A 12,581-nucleotide genomic window follows, 5' to 3' on the forward strand; every position below is an offset into this window, starting at 1 on the left:
AAGATTAGATACTAAAAAGTTCTAAAATTTTCTTCTATATTTTTAATTAAAAAGGAGGCACAATCAAATATAGCTCTGTTTTATACAAGAACAAAGAGAAAAAACGCGTCGTAGTACACAAAGGTGGCGAATGACACATTGAAGATTAATAGTTTTGATTATGTTTTCATAATTCACTCTCGAAAAATATGAAAATAAGTTCGCATTACACTTAGGATGACCTAATTACAAAAAAAGTAAAAAAATATATTCTTTCATTGTAAAAATTCATTTTTACGTATAAAAGAAGTGACGCTAGTTTCGTTATAAAAAGTTTCGTTTGAATAAAAATAATAATTAACATTTTTCCATTTGTAACAAACGGAGATAAACCCATAGTATGTTTGCGACCTTTTTTTACCTCAGAATGATTTGTTAAGCACTCTATAGAATTTCCCTCGCGGGACAGCCTGTCTACGTAAGTACGCAGATACATTTTCTTACACCATTACATTTTTTCCTCCATTTTTTGCCGCTCCGGGCTACGTGACCTGTATAGAGGACGAACCACATAACGTGGTCACCGCTATTATTTTCATTATTAGTGTATCGATAAAAATTTCTTGTGTTACAGATTATAAGGTTTTGAAAGACCTTCAAAGTGACGGTACTAGATTTTTCCTATGTCTCTTTTTCGAATAAACTTTTAAAATTATTTTCAATTTCTTTTACATAACTTTATAGTTTCAACGAGCTTAATAAAAAATATATTTTTCTTTTATCTAATGAAACGATACAGCGATAAAATCATTTAGGTGAGAAGTAATTTTTTCGAACAGGAATGACGCGCGATATTTCTAATCTTGACGCGGTCACTGCCACCAGAAAATCGATAGCACGTTGCGCAGTACATCCTGGACCGCACACGGTGCGTCGGTGGCAGTGACGGTGTTGAGTTTCGAATTTACTTAACTTCACAGTACTAATTTCACGCGATTGTGTAGAAAAGAAACCAACAATCGGAATTTTGAACACGTAATACCGTAAATTTAAGTAAATTCGAAGCTTACAATTACAAAAATTGTATGTCGCTCCTCTTGGACAAATTTTTTTTTTATCGCCGTATCATTCTGTTTGATGAAAAAAAAATATATATTTCTTACCGAGCTTTTTCACCGATAGACCAATAAGAGAAAACTGTAAGGTTACACACGAAAAAATTGAAAGTGATTTTAAAAAAGACATACCTTAGGAAAAATCTAATTGTATCACCTCAAGGTCTTTCGAAACTGTGAAATCTATGACAGAAAGAAATTTTGATTGGTCCACTTGCAACGAAAATAATAGAAGTGGTCACGTTACGTGGTTCACTCTTTATACGGGTCACGTAGCTCGAAATATGACGGAAAAAGTGTAACGGTGTAAGAAAATTTGTCTATCTAAACAGGCTGTCTTGCAAGGGAAGTTCTACAGGCGAGCTTGACAAATCATTCTGAGCCACAAGAAGATCTCATACATACTACAGGTCTATTTCCATTTGTTCCAGAATTGATAACACCAATGGGATCGTTTATTATTTATACTGGAATGAAATTTTTTATTCACCGTATATGCTTAACGTTTCACGAATAATAGAAAATGCAACGTGAATAGAAGTTGGAAATACATATTTCGTGAAACGTTCAACAAATACCTATCGTTACCACTTTCATACATAAAAATGAATTCTTACAATGAAAGAATATATTTTGTACTTTCTTGTTATTAGCTCACCGTATATGTAACGTGAACACCCTTCGGTCAATTATAAAAACAATCAAAACTCTATACGTAGGTCCACGTGATTACGAAATATTTTTTATTTTATTATTTAGAATTCGTGTTCTCAAATCATGATCAAAGCAAACAACTCAGAGCTGTGTTTAACGTTTTAGAGAATACAGGGCGGCGCAGAAATCCCTGGCAATTTTCTTTCTTTTATTATTGTGCATGTCGGAGAGGAAAAACGCGGAGGCGAAAAATTAAAAGGCGAAACTAAAATTTTATGCATCGAGATATTTTTTCTATTGACAAAGATTTCTTCATGTTCTTTTTGATGACACAGATACGCTCTTTTTTCTCCACGTTTTCCATCGTTTCCCGCGAAATTTCGGGAGTTACCTTGAAACGTGCCAGGGACTTTTGCGTCACACTGTATATTTATTGGATCGTGAATTCGTAGTCTTTTTTACGGAGTAATTCGGAGTTACTCAAAATGGGTACGTGTACTTGTTCAAGTGAAGAAATGGAGAATACGAACGTCCAAATGGTAATAAACATTTTTAATTCGTTTCGTCAGATTTTAGCGGTTTTTGTTGAAATAACGATCTTCCTTTCTTATGTGGGCAGTCTTATTTAGTTCTTAGTAACGTGAGCTACCCAAATACCAAAGTTGACTAATTCCTGCAAATAAAATTTGTTAAATTTGTTTTATTTATGAAAAATGAAGCACCAAGCATTTGCCTCGATGCTAAAATTTGAAAAATATCAAAAGGTGGAGTTAATCATTTTGGCTTCTGAGCGGCTCACTACTAATCTTCGACCACAGAATACGACAATTTTCAAATTTGCCCGTTCACCTTTTTCACATACTTTTCTTACCTTCTTTGTTTCTCTCGCGCGCACTGCCGCCGCTCCTTTTTATGGAAAATAGACGAACTTGCACAAAGAATACAACACAAACGAAAGTTCAACACTTTTGAACACTTCCAACATATTTTCTTCCCCCGAGATACCAGTTATTTTGCGTAGAACTCAAGCAGACTTTCTACTTGCAGTTCAAAAACACCCTGTATAGCCTGTGTCAACTGCGTGACCCACTTTGTACAAAGGGTGATTCAGAACCGCTGTAAAGAACTTTGACAGATCGTTCGATAGCTCAGTCTGAGCAAAAAGTCTCCCACGGACGTGCAGATACTATTCTCGATTTACTTACGGGATTACTCGATTTACTTAGATAATAGTTTCATAATAGATTCTATTCTCGGTTTACTTAGGCGGTGGCTTGAAATTTGACTGTTGTCGCAATGGAATTGCAAATTTCGTACGGTGTGACGTGAAATAGGATGTAATAGGGGATACTAGTTGCTTAGAATGTTTTTCGAGATTTTAGTCTGTTGTATAAATGTATATTTTACTGTTTTGCAACGTTCGGAGGATATTTTGTGCTTATTGTTTCTACAAATATTCAAAGAAATAACTTAGCGTTGTAACGATGGGGAAGCATAGCGCATTAAAGAAACATAAGATGAATTTAAACAAAATTTTCATCGATGACCCACCGATGGGTCACTCCGGCAAAAATGACAGAAGAAGCTTGAATATTCGGCGTGACCCACCGGTGGGACACCACGTTATTTCATAATGTTCTATGAAAAAGCATGTATATTTAACAGGTGACATGATTATAAAGTGAAAAATGAAGGATTAACACATTGAGTGCCGCGCCATATTCACGTGACTTTCCTTTCAAGCCGCGAGGGTCACCGATGACCCACGTTACAGCGTTCATTATACATATATGCCAGGGGTGGCCAGCTACACTACATTTGGAAGCCACATTTCAGGAAGGAATATTTGACAGAGCCATTTATTTATTTTTGATAACAAAACAAACAATGAGAAACTGAAAAATCAGTTCAATTTCTTAAAGTTTTAGTTTACTAATAACTTTGGAACAAGAAATGAAATAAAATAATTACTTTTGGACATTGATCAATTTTAGTTTACCATATTTCATACATACATTTTATTTGCATAAGAGCCGCACCACTCGCCTGCGAGAGCCGCACTATGGCCACCCCTGTTATATATACTATTTACCAATAGCAACACGTCACCTAGAGAATTGAAAACGTATCATTGTGCTACGTGGGTCATGGATGACCCACGGTTTTATGAAGCATATTAATATTTCTTCCTATACGAAATTACCAAACGCTCTGACCGGAAAGTCCAACGTGGCCCATCGATGGCCCACGCGGCACTGAACGTGTTAACAGCAATAAACACTTCGACAAAATCGAGTCATCTCGTTTCAACATTGTTGAATTACGTTATCGGGATCAGTCAACGGCGCGAATTATGCAAATTTATTCATGCGCGGGAAAAATTCGCGTAAAATTATTACGAACGAGATGGAATTCTTTCAAAAATTTCTCGCATAAACGACGTTGGCTACGTTCATGTACGAGAACGATATTCGTCTTTCATGCTCCGAAGGGACTCTTTAGCGTGTCATAAGTTGGTAAACGAGTAAGTACTGCTATCAGCCTCGAGAGGCCTCATAACCGCATGGCGAGGAAGAATCAATGAGGGTTCTTTTGTAGCAGCTAGAATAACGTCTCTATCCGGGCGACTTGAAGTGCTTCTAGCTTTCAGCATCGCTTTGAGGAACTTTTCTTGCAATCCGACCATACGTCCCTTCATTTAGATCTCGCGGATCCGCTGTCCTGGGCTGACGTTATTTATCAGAGATAGGAGAATTCGACGTTTCACACGATTATTTGGAGCTTGTATGGTAATTTCCTCGTTTCTTGACGAAACGGAGAATAAGAAATAATTATGTAAACATGAATGTACAGTGTGTCCGGTTTATCTCAGAACACGGAAGTATCGTGAAAACTACGAATGATACAAAGAAATGTGTCAGACGAAAGTTGTAGGGAAGAAAGGGCGACATATTGTTCTGGTATTTTTTTTAACCTTGCAATGATTTTGGAAAGCTCTGTTGTAAGAGTCATGTCTAAGTTTTTATACGGGAACATATATTTTTGATTATGTATTCTTACAGCTGACATTGAAGCGTTTTTAAAATACTGCATATTTGTGATTTTTTGCGTAAGTTATTATCGAGATATCAGCCTCCAAGTTTTTCGAAAGACTCCATACTTGTGATTTTTTGCGTAAGTTATTATGGACATAGCTTCCAAGTTTTTTAAAACACTGCATAGTTGTGATTTTTTGCGTAAGTTATTATCGACATAGCCTCTAAGTTTTTTAAAACACTGCATAGTTGTGATGTTTTGCGTAAGTTATAATCGAGATATGAGCTTCCAAGTTTTACATGCCTCCGGCATTAGCGTTACAAATTACACCACGGGGACAGGTAAATATGTTGATCAGCCTCCAAGTTTTTCGAAAGACTCCATACTTGTGATGTTTTGCGTAAGTTATAATCGAGATATGAGCTCCCAAGTTTTACATGCCTCCGGCATTAGCGTTACAAATTACACCACGGGGACAGGTAAATATGTTTTTTATAATGCCACTACTAGTGTGGCATTGCTAGAACATAAAGTCGCAGTTTTCCAATGTTTCTGACCTCCCCTATTGAAGGTATTTACATACTATAGGGTACGAGAGGTACAGATAGACTGTAATTGCAGAGCGCGTGGCTCGCTTACCTAAAAGGATACATCAGTCCTTTTCCAGCTCCTTGTGACGCTAATTTTAAGGACTCCATCCTGCAAAAGGGCTCATTTGTAGATAGAATTTCAAGGAATGTGACTGTCTTTTAAAAATTTGAACACCTTTAGCCCATCACAGAGAAATTTGCAAAATAAGAATTTGTTTATGATTTTCAATATTATAAAATCAATTTTTCAAATGACAAAAATATTATTACAATACGGCCATCCTTCTAAATTGAAACAGAAAAAAGTGAGCTCAATTGGACCAATAGTTTCCGAGATAAAAATTGCTAAGCACAGCTGCTTTTCATAAAAACGAGCAAAAGTTGATAAATTTAAAGGTCCGTATATTTTGAACAGATTCGAAACCAGCTAAATGATGACTTAAACCCCCCCTAATTTCACGTGTACTACGTTATATTTTATTTAGAACTAAATCCGTGATGTCGACGTCAAAAAATGATCGATTTGGCGTGGAATGATCTTATACTAATTTATGCAATTTTTGATAAAATGGTATATGAAATTTCTAGAGAGAAGGCCAAGTTAAAGGCTAACCATTGTTGCTGCCAAAGATACTCTGTATTTATTTACACATTCATGTAACATCGATTTCATAGTTTTATAAACGCAAATAATGCTTGTATAATCAGCGATACAAATTGTTGAAATGAATCTGTTGGACGATCTTCGTGTAATCCCTGTCGATCTGCCAGGCACCTTAATCAACGTAAATTATGTATCCTTAATACTATCGTCAACTCCTTGCCTAACACTCACTTTGTAACGAAGAATTTCATAATTTCATAAGCTTACTCGTAATCTTCCTCCTTTCATCTCCACGTTCCTCTACGGAAAGTCTTTCGGGAGAAATTGACATTGTTTCAGGGATTTTCCGGACTTAATTTTCTTTCTCTTTCTTCTTGCTGAACGTTTATGAATTTCGGAGAAGAAAAAGGAAAATTTCGTTTACACACTGTAGTACACGGTGAATGTTAATTTTGCAACGAGTTCTCTTCAAGAAAGCATTCGTAAAACGGTCTGTTTCATTTCTTCTATGAATTTATTTCAAAGAAATTCTTCGATCGACAGTTGACAATTGTTTGTCAGATATCGATAGAAAATTGAGTTCTGTTCGATTTCCAATTTTGGTGTCGAATTATCTCACGAAAAAGTATCCATTTTATAGAAATTAATGTAAATAGAAACATTTACGAAACGATAGTGATAAATTCACAGTTCATTCGGACCCCTGTTAATTATATGATCGTTATTTTCCTATCGAGAACAGAGAATGGGCGCGAATGTCCGCTGATTTTCATTGAAATACTGATAATTTCGATTTCGGTAAGACGATAATTATAAATAAACCGAAAATGAATTAACAGTCGATTGTGTGAGAACAGTAATCGGATTTATAATACAAATTTTAGTAGATAGCTTCCGTGCGATTTAATGCCGCAGTTCAGTGATCGTACTTTGTAAATGAAATGAAATTTACATGTAATTGTGCTATTACGTGAAACGTGGTGCCTGTTATTCGAGATTTCATGCGAGACTAATGATACAGCGCCTGAAAGGAGATAATTTGATGGATGAAAAAATAAATGAAAAATGTAGAGTGACGTTTTGTTATGGGTAACTTGGTTTTTGGATAAATTCGTGGTGGTAATTCGTTAGGCGTCTCTACAAAATAAAAATTATTAAATTAGACAGTTTTTAAAAATTTTTACAGTAACGAGAAACAATTGTTGAGTAAAGAATATTTTTGTTTTATTCGAGATTGATAAAAAATCGACCAAAAATTTGTACTATTACACAATGAAAAAATGGAATATACTAATTTTTATTTAAGTAATGAAAAATCACTAGTTTATTCTTTTAGTATTATGGAAACCATTCAAAATTGCCATTAAATGTCGCTGTTTTTTAATAATCTGATATTCAACCCTGTTTCTTCTATTTCTCGCTATATTTCAACAAAATTCGCATTTCGTGTCAAATTCGTTTTCAATATTTTCCGCTTTGCTTTCGATTTTTCTCTTATATTACAAAATTAACACATTGACTGCCACGCCGAAATCACATGTTTTGCTCAGGACGCCACGATAGTATTTTTATTATTCTAAGCATATTGTTAGGGCTTGCGGTTGATCTTTCGATCGTTCAAGCTTTGCCGGTTTTTGCACGCGTGTGCCGACTAATGGTCTAAGGCTTCGAAGGACCAGTTTCTTAATTGAAACACTAAGTTTTTATTTTATGTTCTATTTTCTGCAACTAATTCAAGATATAAATTCTACTGCGAAGTGAGAGGTATTTCTGTTGCGAGTGGCCAAGTGTTTCTCGCGAGTGGCCAAGTGTTTCTGCTGGAGTCTCTGCGGTTTCCCTCGACAAAGACTCCTATTTTCCTAAAAACACCCTGATTGGTGATTTTTCCTTTTCTAAATCACCAATCAGTTTACTCCGGTGCATCGCAACCTCCCTCCATTTCGCCCTTAGCGCGTTATCTTAGGGTGGAGTGAACAACGACCGGAGAAAGTGTTCGGTGGACGGAGTCGTGGGAATCCTGTGGAATCTCCGCTTTTCTAGGTTTTGTTAAAGTCAAGTGGCCAATCGACGTTGGCAAAAGTCGTGGACCACTTTTCTATTTTCCGTTCGGAGACTCCAGGAGTTATGGCAGGGTCTGGTCCTAGGGACTAAGTGTCGCAGGCAACGCAATAAACACTTGTGGTGTTTTGAGAAAGCGATATTTGCCTGCGACCACGACGGCGCCTTGATGCACTTGATGACACTTGTTAACTATTTTGGAATATTTATTTGTTATGGCTATTTACGACGCTTGTGCGATGTGGTATATACCTTAAACAGTATCATAGCAACGTAGTAAACAGATCTTCGTTTATTTTGACAAAGAAAAAGTTTTGGAACAAAGATTGCAAAAAATCGGAGCAAAAAGGTTACCACATACTGCCCAGATTGTATTGATCAGCCGCGTCTATGTTTGAAATGCTTTAATACAATACATCGGTAGATAGGAGATTTGATAAAAATTAATCTCTCATTTTTGATCTTCTAATAAAAATTTTTAATTGCTGAATAGTGCACATTTTATTTCAAAGTATTCTCTAATCAGCGATGGTGTTCAAAATTCATTAACTGTCAGTGTTCATTCAACTTTTACAATTATAAACATTTGAAGCACTCCGGTCACCGATGACCACCGTTGCGCTACAGGAGAAACAATCTGCGGTCACATATGACCACCGTGGCAGTCAACGTGTTAATGGTACCAACTGCAATAGGTGTTTATGTTTGTCCGTATAAATATCAAAAATAGTGAATAACAAGCCTGATTTAGTATTCGTTAAATTGCCTTATTAAAAGCTACATACATTTTACATAAAATCTTATTGTTTTTTTCTCCAAATGTCCCCTTCGCTTTCAAACAACTGTTTCATAAGTTTCGATAATCTGCTAACCAACATACGCAATTTTTCTTCAAGAACGATCTTCCAATACTTTCGAGTTATTCGACGTCATAAACGCTGACATTTCGAAAACTTACGTACTACAGTTCGTAGATAACCAACACTGAATTATGAAGCAATTATTCAAAAGTCAGAGGTACACTTTGGAGAAAAGGTTGTTGGTTAGCTTTTAATAAAGAAATTTCACAAATATCGTTATTCTCCATTCTTGGTACTTATACGAACAAATGTAAAAACCTGATTGTGTAATCAAAGAGGAAAAGCTGAACTGTCTCTGCTGAAACATGGATGGATCCAACATTTAAGCGTTAGAGTACCCAAAGAATGATTGAAACAAAAATCCCAACGAAGCTTTTTACGAATTCTCCAGTGTCTACGGCATTTCAGTAATTTCCTAATTAACTTACATTGAGTACTTAATAGATTATGTAATAAAAAAGCTGAACTATCTCTGCTGAAACATGGATGGATCCAACATTTAAGCGTTAGAGTACCCAAAGAATGACTGAAACAAAAATCCTAACGGAGCTTTTTACGAATTCTCCAGTCTCTGTGGCATTTCAGTAATTTTTTAATTAACTTACATTGAGCAACAGATTACGTAATAGTGTGTTTGTCGAAGAAATAGAAAATCACGCGGCTGCAACGTCGGCGAAATATGGAAATGGTATTTCATGTAGACACTGCTTATATTTGAAGATCTCGACCAATATTAGTAAATGTTCTAGTTATTACAGTTTACGTTCACCGATCGAATCCACGGATTCTCCGTGAGGCCCGGTAATTACATGAATTCTGATTCATGTCCGATCCATTTGCGAAACGTTCAGCATGATGACGTTCAATTGCTCGAATTGCCTTCGAGTAATGCCTCCGCATTACCATTGTAGCCACCTTTTTCCGTGGTTTACATTAGGGATAAGGGAGGGGATGGTGACGATCATTATTGATCAATTTTGTCAGAGAGAATAGTAGAAATTTTTTTGCAAGTAAATAAAGAAATTTTTAGTATTATAGAGTATTATAATGTTTGGTTGAATAATACTGAAAATATCTCTTTTCATATTAACAATATTTATTAATTTATTTTTCATATTTATAATATCATTGTTACAATATTTTACAATATTTATATTATTTTTGTAATATTCGTTTATTTATAATATTTATTAACATCGAAGGAGATATTTTCAATATTATTTAACCGAACGTTGTGATACCCAAAAATTTAGTATTTCACTGAAATTTTTCTGTTCTTTAAAAATTTCTTTACTTATCTTTTAAATAGTTGTATCATTTTCTCTGGTAAATTGGTTTGTTTAATACATACACAACGAGTTTTGAAAAATCCTGCATGGAGATACTTGTGATGTGATAATTAATTTCGAAATTTTTTGAAATTATTATTAATTGAAATTAACAACTTGCATGTTATTATAGTCGATCAGTCTTGATTGAGAAAAAGGTTTCAGTTAATTCGTTTATTATTTGCAAAAAAGTGATATCCATTAAGAAAGTATATTCTAAGAAAATGATCTTATTTTCTATTCAAGTCAACACGTTGCTCTCGACTTTAATAGAAATGTCAATTCTGATATACAGGGTGTCCCAGGTTTTAACGGCCAAACGTTGTCGGTATATTCCATGGGTTGAAATTAGAAAAAAATGTTATACAAACATAGGTCTTTTGAAGTTTTATTAAAAAGTTATGGCAATAATACAAAATTAAGAGAACAATAGCAGAATTACGGTTACTGCGATGTACATAATACAGAAATAGATCATCAATATTTGCGCGATATTTATAAGATCGCGTACTGAATTGATACAAAATATTAACGACGCATTTATTGATTGACGCATTAATCTGATGTCTTCTGATGTCAATCTTGCATTGCCACAGACCAGAGGCGCTTAACTTCTTGCTCACGAGCAAATTTCCCCTCCCGAGGTTCCCCCACTATGCGACTGAGATGGTCTCGCTGGAATTGGGGCGTGGCGGGAGGAGGACGCGAGGAGCCCTCCCACCACAACTCCAGCGACTGCCATTGGTTTATGTTACACATTCTGCGTGCTCGTACCGCGTAGTGGGGGAACCTCGGGAGGGGAAATTTGCTCGTGAGCAAGAAGTTAAGCGGCTCTGCTGTATTATATCGCTGTAACCGCGAGTCTGCTATTGTTCTCTTAATTTTGTATTATTGCCATAACTTTTTAATAAAGCTTCAAAAGACCTATGTTTGTATAACATTTTTTTCTAATTTCAACCCATGGAATATATTGACAACGTTTGGCCGTTAAAACCTGGGACACCCTGTATTGTAATAAGGTATGAAAGGTGAAAACTTCTTGTCGATGAGTCAGTAATGTTACAGACAAGAGAAACTATGAATCTTTTCATCTCAACTGTTTATTAGAAAAAGAAAATATATGTACCAATGTTTGAAAATAGAAAAAGGTCAATTATAATATTTCTATAAAATTAAATACAAATCTACAAATTCTTAAACATACGCAAACTCTAAAACGACGATATTTCTTTTAAATTTCTTCTGTTGTTGCTTCTCGTGATGTTTCATTTCGATAGAAATTTCTGTTACGGTTTAATTGAAATTCGCGGTACAAAACTCAGCGTAGACTCGTAAGATCCTTTGGTTAAATTATATCAAACGAACGCCGTGACATATTTATTTATTTTACAAAAAAACGACGAACAATGTTGCTGAAAGGAAAACAATGTTTTTTGTTTCTCTTCTGAAAATTCAGGCGAGTAACTCGTGCATTAAAACATGCATTTCTTCGTAAGATCAAGTATGTTACAGAACGCACGTCCGGAAATCCCTAAAGTTTTGCATAGAAAATATATATGTATATATATGTATATGTATATAAGTAAATATTTTCGTACATGCACACATATACAGGGTGACTGTTGAATTTTTCATTACGATGTTACGACGTAATTGCATATCCTCGTGCATTCGGTTAGATCGATATTTTGGGTTGGACTTTTTAGTGATTTGGAAATTTCAAATATTGTAAATCGTTTCGTTCTTCTTCGTTATGCTAAAGATATTAATTAAGAGAATTTAAGGTGAACCTAGATTTAGAGATTTTAAATATTGTTAATAATTCGAATAGATTTCTCGCGTAGGTTCTTGTATCCTATTATCTAATTTTTTCAAGTTTGATTAAACTTATAGACAATCATTAAGCACTGAATTTAAGTTGTTTGAATTTTTGTTGATTTTTATACAATTTTATTGTTATACATTCTTCTGAAACAATATTTCTACGTATTAGATTGCAAAATGAAAATCAAATCTGATAATTTTAAGATCATTTTAGTTTCATTCGTTCTTCTTGGATAGATCGCTTAAATAATTTGATCGCAAAAAATTGTAAATAAAACAAAGATCAATTTAATTGTTCAATTCTACACATACAGTATAAAGAAATAGACGAATGTGTTTAATAAATCTTTTTTAAGTAGTGTATCAGATGTTTATATTACTTCTAAAATATTTCTCAGATGATCTCAAAAAGGAAACATCGAAATTTCGAAGAAATTTTCTAAGGCAACAAAAATGCTAGGAAAAATCTTTATATCGATTTCTTTTTTTTTTTTTAAATTTGTCACACATTTACAAAACTAATTTTCTTACTC

The sequence above is a fragment of the Habropoda laboriosa genome, unplaced genomic scaffold (genome assembly GCF_001263275.1).
Source record: "Habropoda laboriosa isolate 0110345459 unplaced genomic scaffold, ASM126327v1 scaffold42, whole genome shotgun sequence".
NCBI lineage: Eukaryota > Metazoa > Arthropoda > Insecta > Hymenoptera > Apidae > Habropoda > Habropoda laboriosa.